Below are 15,274 nucleotides of genomic sequence, written 5' to 3' on the forward strand. Positions count from 1 at the left end.
AGTTTGCCGTAGAAATTAATCTAGAAAGGTGATGGTTTGCTCTGAAAGAATTGGAGAAAATAAGACCATAAGGAATTTCTCGCTAAAATCCTCTTTCAAGGATTAGAATTACACATCTTTTGAAAATATGACGAGGACAGTAATCACACTTTATGTGATGATATTAGAAAAGCTGTAATTGTATCCAATAGAGTACAGATTAGAAATTTTATTATGATTATCTGAAAAGAAGCAAACATTCGTATGTAACAAACCTACTAGGTCAGTAGCTTAAAAAGAAATCTTTCATAAGATGAAATGTCCAGAGAGTTGAAAATAGTACATATATTCTAGCATAAATTTGTTAAGATATAGTTTTTCATGATTTGGAATTTTTATTAAGTTTTATGTGAAGTGACGTAATTATATTTTTACATATTCGTTTTCAGTTATTTATTTAAATAAAAAAAAAAACAAATACTCTTTCATTTGTGGTATGTTAATGCGCAGTAGGGAAATCAGTCAAAAGTTTTTTTACAATGGTGATTACAGTTATTGTGCTGTGATGTTAAAGTTTTTGTCCGCAAAGCACAAAGGCCACAGTAATTTGTAAAGGCTTTTCATCAGAAATTGCGCCATTTTTAAATCATTGTTAGGTAATTTCCTTTTCATTTTTTAACAAAGGAAAGGACTAATCCTACACATACATCGGTAATTATAGATGTAGGAACATTCGCGCTATAAATATAACTGAAAATTGCAAGACCTCTCAGAGTCTGTTGTTTTGGCCAATTGATCAAAATGAGGCATAAAAGACAATTAAGTCAGTAACGTTAACAATAAAGAGCCTCTTGAAATTTAGATCTAGTGGTTATTATATACCCTTTTCTTCACATCAACAATTTTTACGGAATTCTATACAAAGTATACACTAAGTTTATGAAGAGTAATCATTTTTGCATTAACGCATTCTTATTCTTTATCTAGAGAGGAGTGGCGAGCCATGATTGCCGACGTCCTTGGGGATATGGCACCTGGATGATGATGATGATTCTGTATCTGCCTTATATTTGAATATTTAACAGACAAATACTGATAGTTGCGTCAAGTAACCAAGAAATGATTTTGCAATATACTGCCTATGTATTTCCCAGTATGCATCGCTGTTCTTAAGTCGCTTGTCTTCACTAGCTTGTTATTCAGGTTCACGCCTTAAGAGGTATAATAATGATGTGCAACATAACATGATATGAAAAAACTGAAAGTTCATCATTTACGTGAAAAACACATATGTTACAGTGGTATGGCGAATGCATGGTTAAGGCCATGTTTTGATATTATGAATGGTAAGAAATAGACTTTGCAAACGTCAATGATAAGGGGGTCCACATGGAAAAATACCTATCAGATAGATAGAATTCTACGAACGAAAGCAGTAGGTACTTACCTCAAAGTGTGTCCCTGTGAGCATTTCAATATTGTTCACACGAGAATTTTGCTAAACCCGAACTATAAATATTATTGCTAAACATAACAAAGATTACAGCAAGGAAAATATTAGAAAATCAGCTTCCGGAAAATAAGGAATAGAATTAAAGCTTCATTACTTAAACGTAATCCCTATTTCTTCAAACTCAGTTGTATTATTGATCAGAGATGCATGCATGTACTTGCTCAAGGGTAGTATTAACTTTGGGGTAGCATTTAACAATGCTATGATTTGGCAGTAGATTCAACAGTTAGTCTAACACTGATTAACCCATATTCTGTCTTAGTTTGTCTATCTATCTCTATCTATCTGTCAAACCATCAAATTACTTATATATAATTACTTATCTCTTTCAGTTTATTATGCAGCGTTATATGTACAGTTTCTGTTTAACGCTTTTTATACTTGCTCATTTTATAAATGCTTACTTTACTGAAATTCTCTCTCTCTCTCTCTCTCTCTCTCTCTCTCTCTCTCTCTCTCTCTCTCTCTCTCTCTCATTGCTCATCATTACTTTTGCGTATATTTCATTTGTGATATAATCATTGTTTCCCATTTTTATTTGAACACAAGACTCGCATTGAGAATTAGTAGCCTCATAAAAGGTTACTAATAATTCTCCATTTTTCAATGTAAACAGTATTAATTTTTTTCATCTTTACCGTGTGTTCTTACGGACGAGATAAGTTTCCCATATTTCTCTTGTGAACCACCGGCTATATTAAAAATATCAGGTTAACATTTAGGAAAAGTCGTCCTAATGCCCTGTCGTATCCATAATGATTCATCAGACTAAAAAGAAACTTTAAGTAACATGTGGAGGATATGTAGTTATTCTGCATACACGCACATGCACACGGACACACACACATATATATAATATTTACATGTTTAAGCCAGTATACAAGTATGTGGAATCCAAAGGACTGTTAGCTAATAGTCAGTCTGCATATAGGAAGCAGTTAGGTGCGTGCGATGCTCTTTTAGATTTGACATGCCATTTGCAAGAAAACCTCGGTAAGGGCTTTGAGTGAAGAGTAATTCAAATAGACTTTAGTGCTCCTTTCCATTTAGTAAATCATAAGGCATATATAAACTTCAGAACCTTGGAGTGGGTGGATATGTTTTAGGATTACGTCAAGATTTCCTTACAGCCAGGCAGCAGCGAGTTGCTATTGTTGGGGGCCATGGGAAACCAAGACCTATTGTGTCTGGAGTTCCACAGGGCAGTTTTCTTGGTCGACTGGTATTTTTGGGTATAATTAAGTCTCCAATTAGGAGAAATGAAGCTGCCCTTAGTCTCAGTTGTGACATGGAACGGATTAGTTGGTGGGGCATGAGGTTGAACTCCAGTAAAATGAAAACACTATTGATTAGTTGATCTCATACTTGTTTCCCACCCTATCCTCCCCTTCAATGGATGGAACTCTGCTGAATCAGTCTGAAGTTCTAACTATACTTGGTGCAACTTTCGACTCACATTTTTTTTTTTTTTTTTTTTTAAATATCCAGCGAAAGCATCAGAAATTGCCGCACGGAAGTTAGGTATTGAACGTAAGGCCTCATATATTTATAACAGTGATAAAACCATTGCAACCTGTTTATGTCATTTGTCCTTGCTTTACTAGAACTCTGTTCTCCGATGTGGATGTCAGCTTCTGCCAGAGAAGTAGCTCTTTTAGACAGTAGTTCGTGGTGTTAGGTTCCGGTTTCCTAACATTAGCAGTTATGACTTGGACCATCGACGGATGGTTTCTTGTTTGTCAAGTTTTCATAAATTGTATTTAACAGAGATCTTTCACAATTACAATTACAATTGATCCCTGGTTCTCTTTTCCCGCCGAGAGTGACCAGATTTGCTGAACTCCAATTCTAATATGCAGTAAATGTGCCATGCTGTCGAACTTCTCCCTGAGGATGTTGTGCAGTTGGAATCTCAAAAGTTTTAGCTAAGATGCAATGCATTGCTACCCTAAAGCAATACGCCTTGCATTTTAATAATTTAATAACATTTTTATCTATCTATTTATTTATTTGTTAATTTATTATTTCTTTTTTAATAACTATTTTCCTGTTGCCTTCTCTTACTTCTTTCAAATGAACACCATATTATTTGGAAGCTTGAGTTTCAAGTCAGTAGCCCTATGGGCTTGTTCCATAAGATTAGAGGTCATCTCCTGAATATACAGTATATACGTATATATATATATAAAGCCATCACCCCACGTTTGGTAAGTCCTTGACCGCTCCCGACATATGGACCACAAGTCCTGCCAGCTGTGTTGTGTTCCTGATACCATGAATTCAAGGAATTGTAATGGCAAACGATATTCTAATTCAGTTGCCGTGTAACTTTGCGTGTTTTTAGATAGTGATATTAATATTGATATTGATGGTAGTGCCTATATTGATATTAATACTGCCTTAAAACCATATGCAACCTCCAAAGCCAGTTAAACAGAAGTGAAAGAATTGGCAAATTTCATGAATGTAACGATCTGCAATCAGCTACAGGACATGTACCTTAAATATGCGAGCAAAAAATAAACAAACACAAAAGTGACAGTTGGAGAATGGTGCGTCAACCAACAACTTCCATTTCTAAGAAAATGGCACGAATTTAATGAACCCCAGATTCAAAAGGCAATGATTATTTTTTCACCCACCCTTTATCTTTGTTCAGTTCTTAGAAATATGATTTCTCTCAAGGCCTCCGGGAACTTAACAAAGACCTCTGTGAACTCTGCACAAAGGCCTGGAAAATGTTGAGACAGGCTCCTTGTATTTCTATTTTATTTATATTTTGTCTTCTTTGCTTAATTCCGCATGCAGTTATCTCTTCGAAACGTGTCTTTATACAAATGAGTAAATATCTACTCGCTTACGGGCTGGTATGTTACTTATTAACAAACAGCTTTGCACATGAATAAACTTAATAAGACTTAGGGCGTTTCAGCATGACAGCGTCTGATTCGATCCCAAGGGTCGAAATTTCTATAAGGTCAAAGTTCACTGTTCAGGCTCGGTCAAAGATATCGCTCATCGAGGCTCCCCGAGTTTCTTTGCCGCTTTTTCTCTTTTAGCTGAATCTGGACTGCCGTTTCCAAGACTATCTATATTTTTAACACATTTAAACCATCAGTAAATGATTATTTGTCCTATTGTTTTTATCTTAACATTTGGTCTCAAATTTCTCACTTTAGACGAAGAATGTCCTATTAGTTCATATAAAAATTTTTTCTCTTTACTTACAAATTGTTCTGATGACTTGCTAAAATACTGAATATAAATTGGTGGCCATAGACTGAAGAAACTTATAATTTTATTTTGTATATCCTTAAGATAAAAAAAAAATGAATGACAGACATAAGGTACAAATAAAAATGCTCGCTCTGTTGGCTTTCCCTGTCTGTCTGTACCCATAGCGATCCTTATTAGACTCCTACGGTCTGTTCCAAGATCCACCAACGAACATTTTATAAAAAAAATAATAAGTAAATAAAATTCTACAATTTCAATATCTAATTAATCTCAGCCTAGGAAGGTCTTGCCAGATAACTACAATATATTATGGAGCAATTTTCCTTTTATCAACTATTATGAAATGGTTAACATATATCTCGTCTTCCTTACGGTGCTAATTAAGGGAATACATTAAATAATTCTGCATTAACTCATGAAATTCAATTCTGACTTCTTTTTATAAATGTTACATTAATTATGGTAATAAAATAAATAGGGTAAATTACAGGATTCAGCTGCTCGACATGCTCAGTAGAATTGTATTGATATTAATTGTCTTTTTCATTCTTGGTCTGTTGTGTCCTTTTTTGGGGTAACAAGAAATAGGGTCTCAGGGTTATTTGTAGGTAATTATTTGAATAATGACAGTAATAAATATTAGTACGTTCTTTACTGCAACTTCTCTTTATTAATTGAAAAATAATTGTATTCACTCTCAGCAGTTAAAGAAAAAGATAATGAAGAGGCTTCCATTCATAATTTCTCTCTCTCTCTCTCTCTCTCTCTCTCTCTCTCTCTCTCTCTCTCTCGTCAGTTCCCACACTTTCTGTATTTATTGAGCGAGAGAGAGAGAGAGAGAGAGAGAGAATGTAAAGGCAGTAAAAGCGAGGACATACAATCTATTCATAACGGAAGTGTTTGTATATATATATATATATATATATATATATATATATATATATATATATATATATATATATATATATATATATATATATATATATATATATTTCTTCTTCTTCTTCTTCTTTTAACGTGCTTTTTTTATTCCCATTTTTGTATGGGGTAAGCATTGATGTCTTTTTTATATATATATATATATATGTATATATATATACATATATATATAGCCTATATATATATATATATATATATATATATATATATATATATATATATATATATTTATATACATACACACACATATATATGTACTGTCTATGTATATATAATTTATATGCGTTCAGACTTCTTTGAGCAATTGTAAGTACTTCAGCATACGTTTCCTGGTTTATGTTCAAGGAGCGTAGAGGGCATTAACATTCCGGTGGCTTCTTGAAGGCCATTCCTAAAGTCTGCATGACCCAGTGATAAACAAAGATGAACTAGGAAAACTAATATAAAACTGTTATTGGTAAAAACTTACCCTTATCTGTGTCATAAAAAAAAATGAAACGACAGGATGAACCGCGTTTAAAAATAATGAGGAGAAAAGTCGCAGTTTTAAACCGGCTTTACCAGAATTCACTATCTGATAGCCGAGGTAAAATATAGGCCAGATAATGATAGCAACGAGGGAACCCGACGATAAGAGGATTAAACAAACTGCTTCCAGGCAAAGACATGACATTCTGTTTACGCTGACGTCTTTTGTGTGAATTTTATGCTTAGAATAGTCAAGAGAAATAGGGGGAAATGTCATCTCTCAAGTAATAATAGTTCAGAAAATATAACAAAAAGTTAAAATATGGATGATTAACTTTGGAGCAGCGGAATATAGAAAGCAACACGTGTAATATTTGAATTATTAGCTGCAAGAAATTTGACTTAAAAAGAGAGCTTCTCCTGACACAAGGAACTGTTTAATACATACTTGCATACATACATATACATATATAAATAAATTATATATATATATATATATATATATATATATATATATATATATATATATATATATATATATATATATATTAACTTTATCACATACACAATTGTTCTGTGCATTAGTAGATTATTATTAAAGGACCTCATTCAAACTGGATGGTATTTAATGGAGTTATTATTCAAAAAGTTACAAGCTTTCTTGGACAAACAGTCCACATTATATATACAATGAGCAAACGCATAGTCCGGCTGTATTTATATCTGTGTGCTATACTTTTAATCCTATAATCGCCTAGCTCTTCCTGTGTGACCTCCACCCTCTCTTGACCTTGGTCTTTCTCTGATCCCTGGTTCCAGATGTCCGTTTTCCGTGCGTTCTCTTGCGTTTTTCTTCGTTTCCTTGCTACTGTGGGTATATGATTTTCTAGATATGCTGTCTTCAAAGCCGTTTCCGGTGTTCCCTGCCATCGTGTTGTTGGCGCAAGTTATGAAGGCGTTCTCTACAACCAGTCTAGATGTTTTGTTGGTGTTCCTGTACAGAAAAACTCATAAAATCATTTTCCCAACAGTGTTTGGCAACTGCCGACGTCGATTATAATGCCTTATGTTCTGCAGATGTTGTTTGCTTCGCTCTTTACATGATTTGCCAGTTTCGCCAATGACATTTTATAAAATTTTAATTTACTATGCGGCGAAACTGGCAAATCATGTAAAGAGCGAAGCAAACAACATCTGCAGAACATAAGGCATTATAATCAGACGTCGGCAGTTGCCAAACACTGTGGGAAAAAATGATCACAGAATTGGGAAAATATGAGTTTTCTGTACAGGAACACCAACAAAACATCTAGACTGGTTGTAGAGAACGCCTTCATAACTTGCGCCAACAACACGATGGCAGGGAACACCGGAAACGGCTTTATATCTAGAAAAAATCATATACTCCACAGTAGCAAGGAAACGAAGAAAAACGCAAGAGAACGCACGGAAAACGGACATGGAACCAGGGATCAGAGAAAGACCAAGGTCAAGAGAGGGTTTAGGCGATTATAGGATTAAAAGTACCCAGCACACAGATATAAATACAGCCGGACTATGCGTTTGCTCATTGTACGGATACTTGATAATGTGGACTGTTTGTCCAAGAAAGCTTGTAACTTTTTGAATAATAACTCCATTAAATACCATCCAGTTTGAATGAGGTCCTTTAGTAATATATATATATATATATATATATATATATATATATATATATATATATATATATATATATATATATATATATAACCCAGCAAGGATTGTATGCTTTGTATGCATAAAACGCTAAAGTTCCGTAGCAAGTAAATACTGCAATGATTTTATTTTTTTAAATAGCGTCTCCACAAGTGTGCGACATTAAAACGTAACCAACATTTTCTGCATGTAAAGGATTTTTATTTAATTTTATAACATCAATAGCATGTTATAAGAATTTACTAAAGTCAGCGTTCCTTGAGGGTACAACTTTAAGAAATATATATGCATATATAACTTTGCAAACAGAAGTGCTAAATCTCATGAAAGAGTTACAACTCTCATTTAACTGTTCTTGTGTTTCTATGATATTATCGTCTTTAAAATTATCATCATCTTCCTCCTTGACATTTCCATACCTCTTCGTCTTCAGTCTTATACTATTATTACTCTTCACTCTTATATTTTACAAGACTAACGCAAAGGATTGGTTTCTGGTAAATCCAATATCCGTTTCTATTTCTATTGCAGTAGCGTTTCTTATACCTAGAAATGAGGTGGAACTTTCAGCTAGTGTCAAACTGAATAAAGCATAACAGATTTTCCAATTTGTTGGACAGAGTTACAAAAACAGATAATATAATGTATATTCCTGCCTCTAATGTACACGATATTGCACATTTCTGGACAACATTTTCTGTTATCAAAATACGTTGATTAACTTTCTTTGTCTTGACAAGTAACCATGTGACGCTTTTATTGCTGTTCATGTACGTGCAGATGTATCAGACTGAGGATTGAATTGTTTTTTCTTGCAAGCCTGCTTTGCAGCTTATGGCCTTTTATGTTTGTTTCACATGAATGCATCCCCATTGCAGGCAGCGATAATAATAGTCATGTTGCATATAAAAATATGAAAATCAGTGTGTTTGATGCGGGTAAACATGCAACATGCTCTTCAGGATGAGCTTGTTTGGACTTTTGACCAATACATCTCAAGCACTTGACTTTTTATCGTCTTTTTTATTTCCAAATTTTTAAAACAACATTAATAATAATAATAATAATAATAATAATAATAATAATAATAATAATAATAATAATAATAACATTAAAAACAACGATAAAAATAAAAATAGCATGTACTACCAAGATCAGTGTACTGAATGAAATGAAGGGAAACTATTCAGTTCACAAACACCCTTCCCAACGCCAAAAAACGTTGCCTGATATGAAAAGTCAAGAAAAAATGCTAACATGAAAAGAGAAACGTCGCTCAAACACGACATCTCCTTCAATATTCTTCAATATTCAAACTGCAATTGTCAGCAGGTTTGACATAAAGGTGGGCTAGTGCTGTGGCAGAAAGAAAGCGCTGCTGTGTGCAATTCCGTATTGCTTTGAGAGGACTGTAAACTTCAACAAATATTTTTGGAGTAAAATCCCCATCTGCAACTGGCGGCCCAGTGACCTGAATCGTCACATCAGATACAATAACAGCACCGTAAATAGATCTGGATAAAAGTACAAATATTTTTCCTGCGTTAAACTTCTTTTAATTTTTAGAGTTTACTGATTTCCACTAAATTTCTATAACGTTGTGCATTATCATACCGACAATGGCACCATTATGAGACAATAATTATTGTTGGAAGTGTATTATTCTTCATCAGTAATCAAATTGAAATGTCTGAAAATTTCTAAATTCACAGTCATGGATTCAAACGTGTGAATAATAACCTGTCTGTCTAGGTATCTGTCTGTCAGTCTCTTCTCGCATACCTTGCAGTTTATTTTTTTTTTTCAGACGAATGTAAGGTTAGACATCCATAAGAAGCGTTAGTAATGGAGATAGGATTTAATTTCATTGTTCAGGGTTTAGATGTCCTGCTGACTTTTAAGTAACTCTGTTTGTCGAAGCTGTTATTAATTAGTGACTTGACAGATTATATGCTTTGGTGAAATGAACTGAAATGTTTAAGGTAATATACATACACTTATATATATATATATATATATATATATATATATATATATATATATATATATATATATATATATATTATATATATATATATATATATATATATATATATATAAACAACCTTTTACATTTTCTAACGGACTCATATCATTAATATTTTGACGGGACTGAAATCTGTTTTCTTGGAAGCCTTCTCAGCTAAGTGAAAGAACTAACAGCTTGGGTAATCATGTCTTCCCGACAATCTATTGAGACCGTGTGTTTTTCATGACTATTGTTAGCCCAGGGATGACTGACGACCAGTGAATACTGGACGCTGTTGGCAGATAATCCCCGGCGACTATTGTTAAGAATTCCAACAGACTAGGAGCTTATTAAGCTAACAGAATGAGTGATAATTTTCCAGCTAGGATTTTTATAATAGATAAGAATAAAGGCATGAACCCATCAGCATAGTTTTTAACACTAAAATTATTTCCTTGAATAATAAACGAAATGGTGTTTTAAAGGGAAAAGAAACTGGGATCTTCTTTGATTCTGTGATGAGGATGGCAGTCACCTTCTTTCTGTGCAGTTGGTCGTCATCCAGTGCTGGTACAAGTTAAGTAAATAATAGCATTTTCGCTGTAACCTGTTCTGTGCAGTTGTTTCAGTTGTTTTACAGGTATATTTATGCTGATGTTCTGAATACACGAAGCGATATTTCCCATGGTCAGATTTACAGTGCCTTTCGTGTATGATTATTTATTTACAACTGATGAGAGAGAATGGAAAATTAACGGACGATGTTGGCAAACCCATGTATTCAGGGAGTGGCATTGATGTTAGGGTAGCTCAACTTTACTGGTAATTGGGAATCTGAGGTCATGGCAGGAGCTCTAAAGATTAAATATTTGCTTTAAGATATATTGTGACTGGCGTATTGAATTTAAATCTCTCTCCCTCTCTGATGACTTTTGACGTTTACGAGAAGGAACTTGGAAATGTCCAATGGTTAATATTGTGGAAGGCCTTATGACACTTTGGTATTCCCTTTAAATATGCAAACTAATGAGTGGCAGAATTTCAGAGGCCCGTTGTGTTGCAGTGATGAGAGGCTAATTATGTATGATTTTAGTATGTTACTTTGCACTATCAACGAGAGATAATCTCCGGAGAATTAAATTATTGTAGAGATAGATATCTTATGCACGAGGACTGCGTTTTTTTTAATAAATTTTGAGTTGAAAAATCTATTACTATTACACACTCGAGTGTGTGTTGATTGTTTCAAAAGGTTTAACTGTTTTAGTAAACTTTTAACAACAAGCTTTCAACAAAATATTGTTTGCATATATCGTTTAGTTTGTCATTTTAATCACGTTTCTTAAGTGAAAATTAGAACATTCGAATTAGCGTTCACAGAGAGCCAAAGTTAAACAAACATTTGCAAATACGGCAACAAATAAATGATCTTATGTTACAGAGAAAATTACTCATTTAGAATATTCAATTCTGTTGTAGATACCGTTATTGCAAATATAGCCAGAAAAGTGTTTTTCAATGTACCGGGGAGAGAAATGAATATAGGGTTTATATTCTTTTTTCATATTTTGGCAAAATTATGCTATTGCAGATTGTTTACCCGAAACGCAAATATTTCTGAATTTGTTGTCATACATAATAAAAAAAAACAATGTAGTATTTTACTTTTCCACGGTAACTTTTATGATGGTGAATTTCATTTCTGAATTTTATATTTACCCACTTTTTTCCCACGCATGTTTTAAACGTGATATGAGGATTCTATTGCCATTCCAACTTTTAAACAAACCCTCTGGGGCAAAAAATGGAGAAAAATTGCATGTTATTACATTTAAAACATGACCCGACCCAAACGTTATGGTCTTTTATCCATTTGCCACTGTGGTCCAGTTCCTAGTTGCACTGGAAGTAATGTCTCTCAAAATGACGCTGTAATTCGTATGGTATGAATGATTAGATTTACATTATGTGCTTAAGATACGAATGTAGTTAATGTCATCATGGAGGAGTGTATGCACCCAAAACAGGAATAATAATAAAGAAGATACATTTCTTTCAATTTTTAAGATACTGTAAACATGAGCTATCATGATGAACCCAAAAATTTGGTTATTTAATTTTATACTAAGATTTTATTGAAAATGTTATTCGTTGTCATGCAGATCCATTTATCATAGTAGACCTTATAGTTGTGATGATATCATTTTAATCTCTCTCTCTCTCTCTCTCTCTCTCTCTCTCTCTCTCTCTCTCTCTCTCTCTCTCTCTCTCTCTCTCTCTCTCTCTCATGTAATGATATACAGTGTGTATATATATATATATATATATATATATATATATATATATATATATATATATAAACATTTTTATATATATATATAAACATTTTTTTAAATGTGTGAACTGGTAACTTCTTCGGGTTGTCTGCAACTCTAAGAATGACAAAATATGCAGTATCAATCAAACTTACCATAAAAAACTATGAAAATATACATTACATGTGGTTTAAAGGAAATTCTGTCACTATATGCGTCAGCGTATCTTTATGTAAAGTTTCGAGAATGTTCACAATCGCACCTCCCCCGCTCCCGAGATCATGTGTGCGAAAATTCAGTTTTAAGTCGGAAAATTATTTAATTGGAATTTTTGACAACTAAAAGATTGGATACCCTTTGATGTGAGGAAAAGTCTCTTAAAATGAAGATAAGCCTCTTTTCTTGAGGCTCATGGCAGTTTATTTTGACACTCCCACGGAACACCAGTACATTTTCAGCAATGTATGTGGTGTGAAAGCATTTAATGGCCAGAATACGGCGTTTGCAGGTTTATACCTTGTTATGATGTTTTGAAGACCTAAAGTCAGGAGTTTTAAGTGTGTTTGGTATGGTGTGGACGAGATGTATATGACAGAGGATTCATTCAGTAACAGTGAATTAGACAAAGGAAAAAGGGCAGTGTGTGTGCATGAATGGGAAGAACGGATATTAACTGTGCTTCCATTAAAGTAGGTACACACACACACACACACACACACACACACATATATATATATATATATATATATATATATATATATATATATATATATATATATATATATATATATATATATATATACACACACACACCATGATGGTAAATTTCACGAGTAAAATTCATAATCAGATAAAATTTGCTTTACTCTGAAACAAAAATCAGTTTGTATAGCCTACGGATACCGAATACTTAAATGCCTAAGGTTTTTGCTGTTCCACTTAGATAACGTGTACTGTTCTACTAGTCAAGTTTCAGTACCCTTTCTTGTATTTAACAATGGTTATTGTTTTATTGAAGCATATATATTCGTAATTCATTCTTTCTTACTTTATTCTTTATAACTATCACTTCCCTTTCTCTTCAGTCACTCATCTTAATTGTATGCAGAAGTCTTCATTGAACTAAAACTAAATGTCTGACTTATCGCATACGAAGATTTATTTAATTCAAGTTTAAATATTTATTATTTACAAAAGTCGACTCAAAAGGCAGACCACATAACAGTAATGACTGAAATATGTTATGCAGCACAAAAGGGTAGAGTTGAAGAGAAAGGAAGCCCTGAAAAAAATCACAGCATAACTTTGAATAGTATCTTCTTAGACGATGGCATTTTATGAGATCTGTCTTTTCTAAAAAAAAAAAAAAAAAAAAAGCTTTGTTTATTGCGAGCTTTTATGATTCTTTTCAGTTAGTTATTTATGTGTTTAGTTAGGAGTCAACGCTACCGCTGAATAAAAGCATGATAACTGAAAGGATCCTTGCTGTAAAAATGGTAATGAATGATTTGGCACGATACATATACACATGTGCTACCGGGGTCTAAGCGATGTCAGGCAGGGCAGCCGATCGAGGCTACGGCCTACCCCAACGCCACATCAAAGTCCTTCAAAAGAAGGCATCGTGCTTACCCCATATGAAAAATGGGAAAAAGCACGTTAAACGAAGAAGAAGAAAATTCTTTACTATAATACTGTAATGTGATATTTAATCACAGTTGTATAAATGTTCTGAGCCACATAGAGTAAAACCTCTTGCACAGCAACGCGAAAACTAGTCGTAGCCACAGAAAAAAATCACATTCAGTGAATTTTAAATAGATCACAATGCCTTCCTGAAATGGCTTCACGGTGATGACGAGCAGTTGTGATAAAAATAAAAGCAAGGTTGGTTATTTTCTTTTTGTTAAGCATTTACGGGCGAAATTGCTTCCAAAAAGATGACGTGAACGTCTAACAATGGGATTATTTCCGTCCACCTAATAATATTCATTTTCCATCTTGTTACTAATTCCGTAAGGGCATCTGCCTGATATTTCGTGCTGCCGGATAATCGAGTTAGGGTGTTATTAGCGTCGGCATTAGGGAGGAAATAGCACCTTTTAAGCAATTAGTGCCTCGGGGCTTCGCTGAAGGGATAACCATTGGTTTTCTGATACTTTAAAAATATTAAAAGGAGAATAATTGGCCGAGTGGACCAATTAGTGAACTCCATTCCATCATTGCAAGAATCCTGACACAATTGCTCTGCAAAGTGGTCACACAGGTATTTCTCTTCGATAACACGAAGTTTGATAACTAGCATTAAATCCCTTGACTGGTTTACCTGGGAACTAGATCTTTCCGAAACAAAAGAGATATATGTTATTGTGTGTGCACTTATTTACGTATTTAATAAGGAGCTTTAAGTATACGTGTTCATTTATACCTTTATACATACTACACACGCCATTCCTCATGCTTTTGATGGAGACATTTTTATGCGTATTATATTTCATTATGGCATATTTTATTGCTTTTTACTGAAGACGTATAGTATTGAAACAACAGTTATACATTGTATTAAAAAATAAGAAAGTTATTTTTCTTTTTAGAATTTTTTTTCAAAGAACCTGCAGTTATACAGTATATATATATATATATAAAATATATACATACATACATACAGTAGGCCCCTATATATATATATATATATATATATATATATATATATATATATATATATATATATATATATATATATATATATATATATAATTATGTATATGTGTGTTTAGTTTTAGAAACCTTGATATTTACTATACATGTTTTTAAATCATTTTTTTTTTATTATTACAGGAACTTTACGTTCCCTAAAGTGAAGACACTTTACCAGACAAGGCCAAGATCCAGACGTGATCAAAATTCAGGAATCCCGAATCTTAGACAGGGGTAAGTGTTATGATTATATATTTATACTTGATTTTTCATTGTAATCTCTGGAAAATTTTCAACCCTTTCCCGTTCAAAAGACTCTCCAAAGGTCCTACTGCAAGTTCCTAAGCTCTGATTTAGGTGTTAAGACTGAGTTCCCCAAACCCATACAGTTTTATCTCCATCTATTAACATTTCGAAATCGCT

General features: G+C 33.3%; 1 long non-coding RNA gene across 1 annotated transcript in view; it reads left to right on the forward strand.

The window, feature by feature from the left end:
* Positions 1–15,274, forward strand: part of LOC136842492 (uncharacterized) — a 404,522-nt gene that overhangs the window by 96,136 nt on the left and 293,112 nt on the right. The window contains exon 3 of the long non-coding RNA XR_010854235.1: positions 14,993–15,085. This is a non-coding gene — a long non-coding RNA (uncharacterized lncRNA). The remainder of the gene's footprint in view (positions 1–14,992; positions 15,086–15,274) is intronic.

Source organism: Macrobrachium rosenbergii, chromosome 10 (assembly GCF_040412425.1).
Source record: "Macrobrachium rosenbergii isolate ZJJX-2024 chromosome 10, ASM4041242v1, whole genome shotgun sequence".
NCBI classification, from domain to species: Eukaryota; Metazoa; Arthropoda; class Malacostraca; order Decapoda; family Palaemonidae; genus Macrobrachium; species Macrobrachium rosenbergii.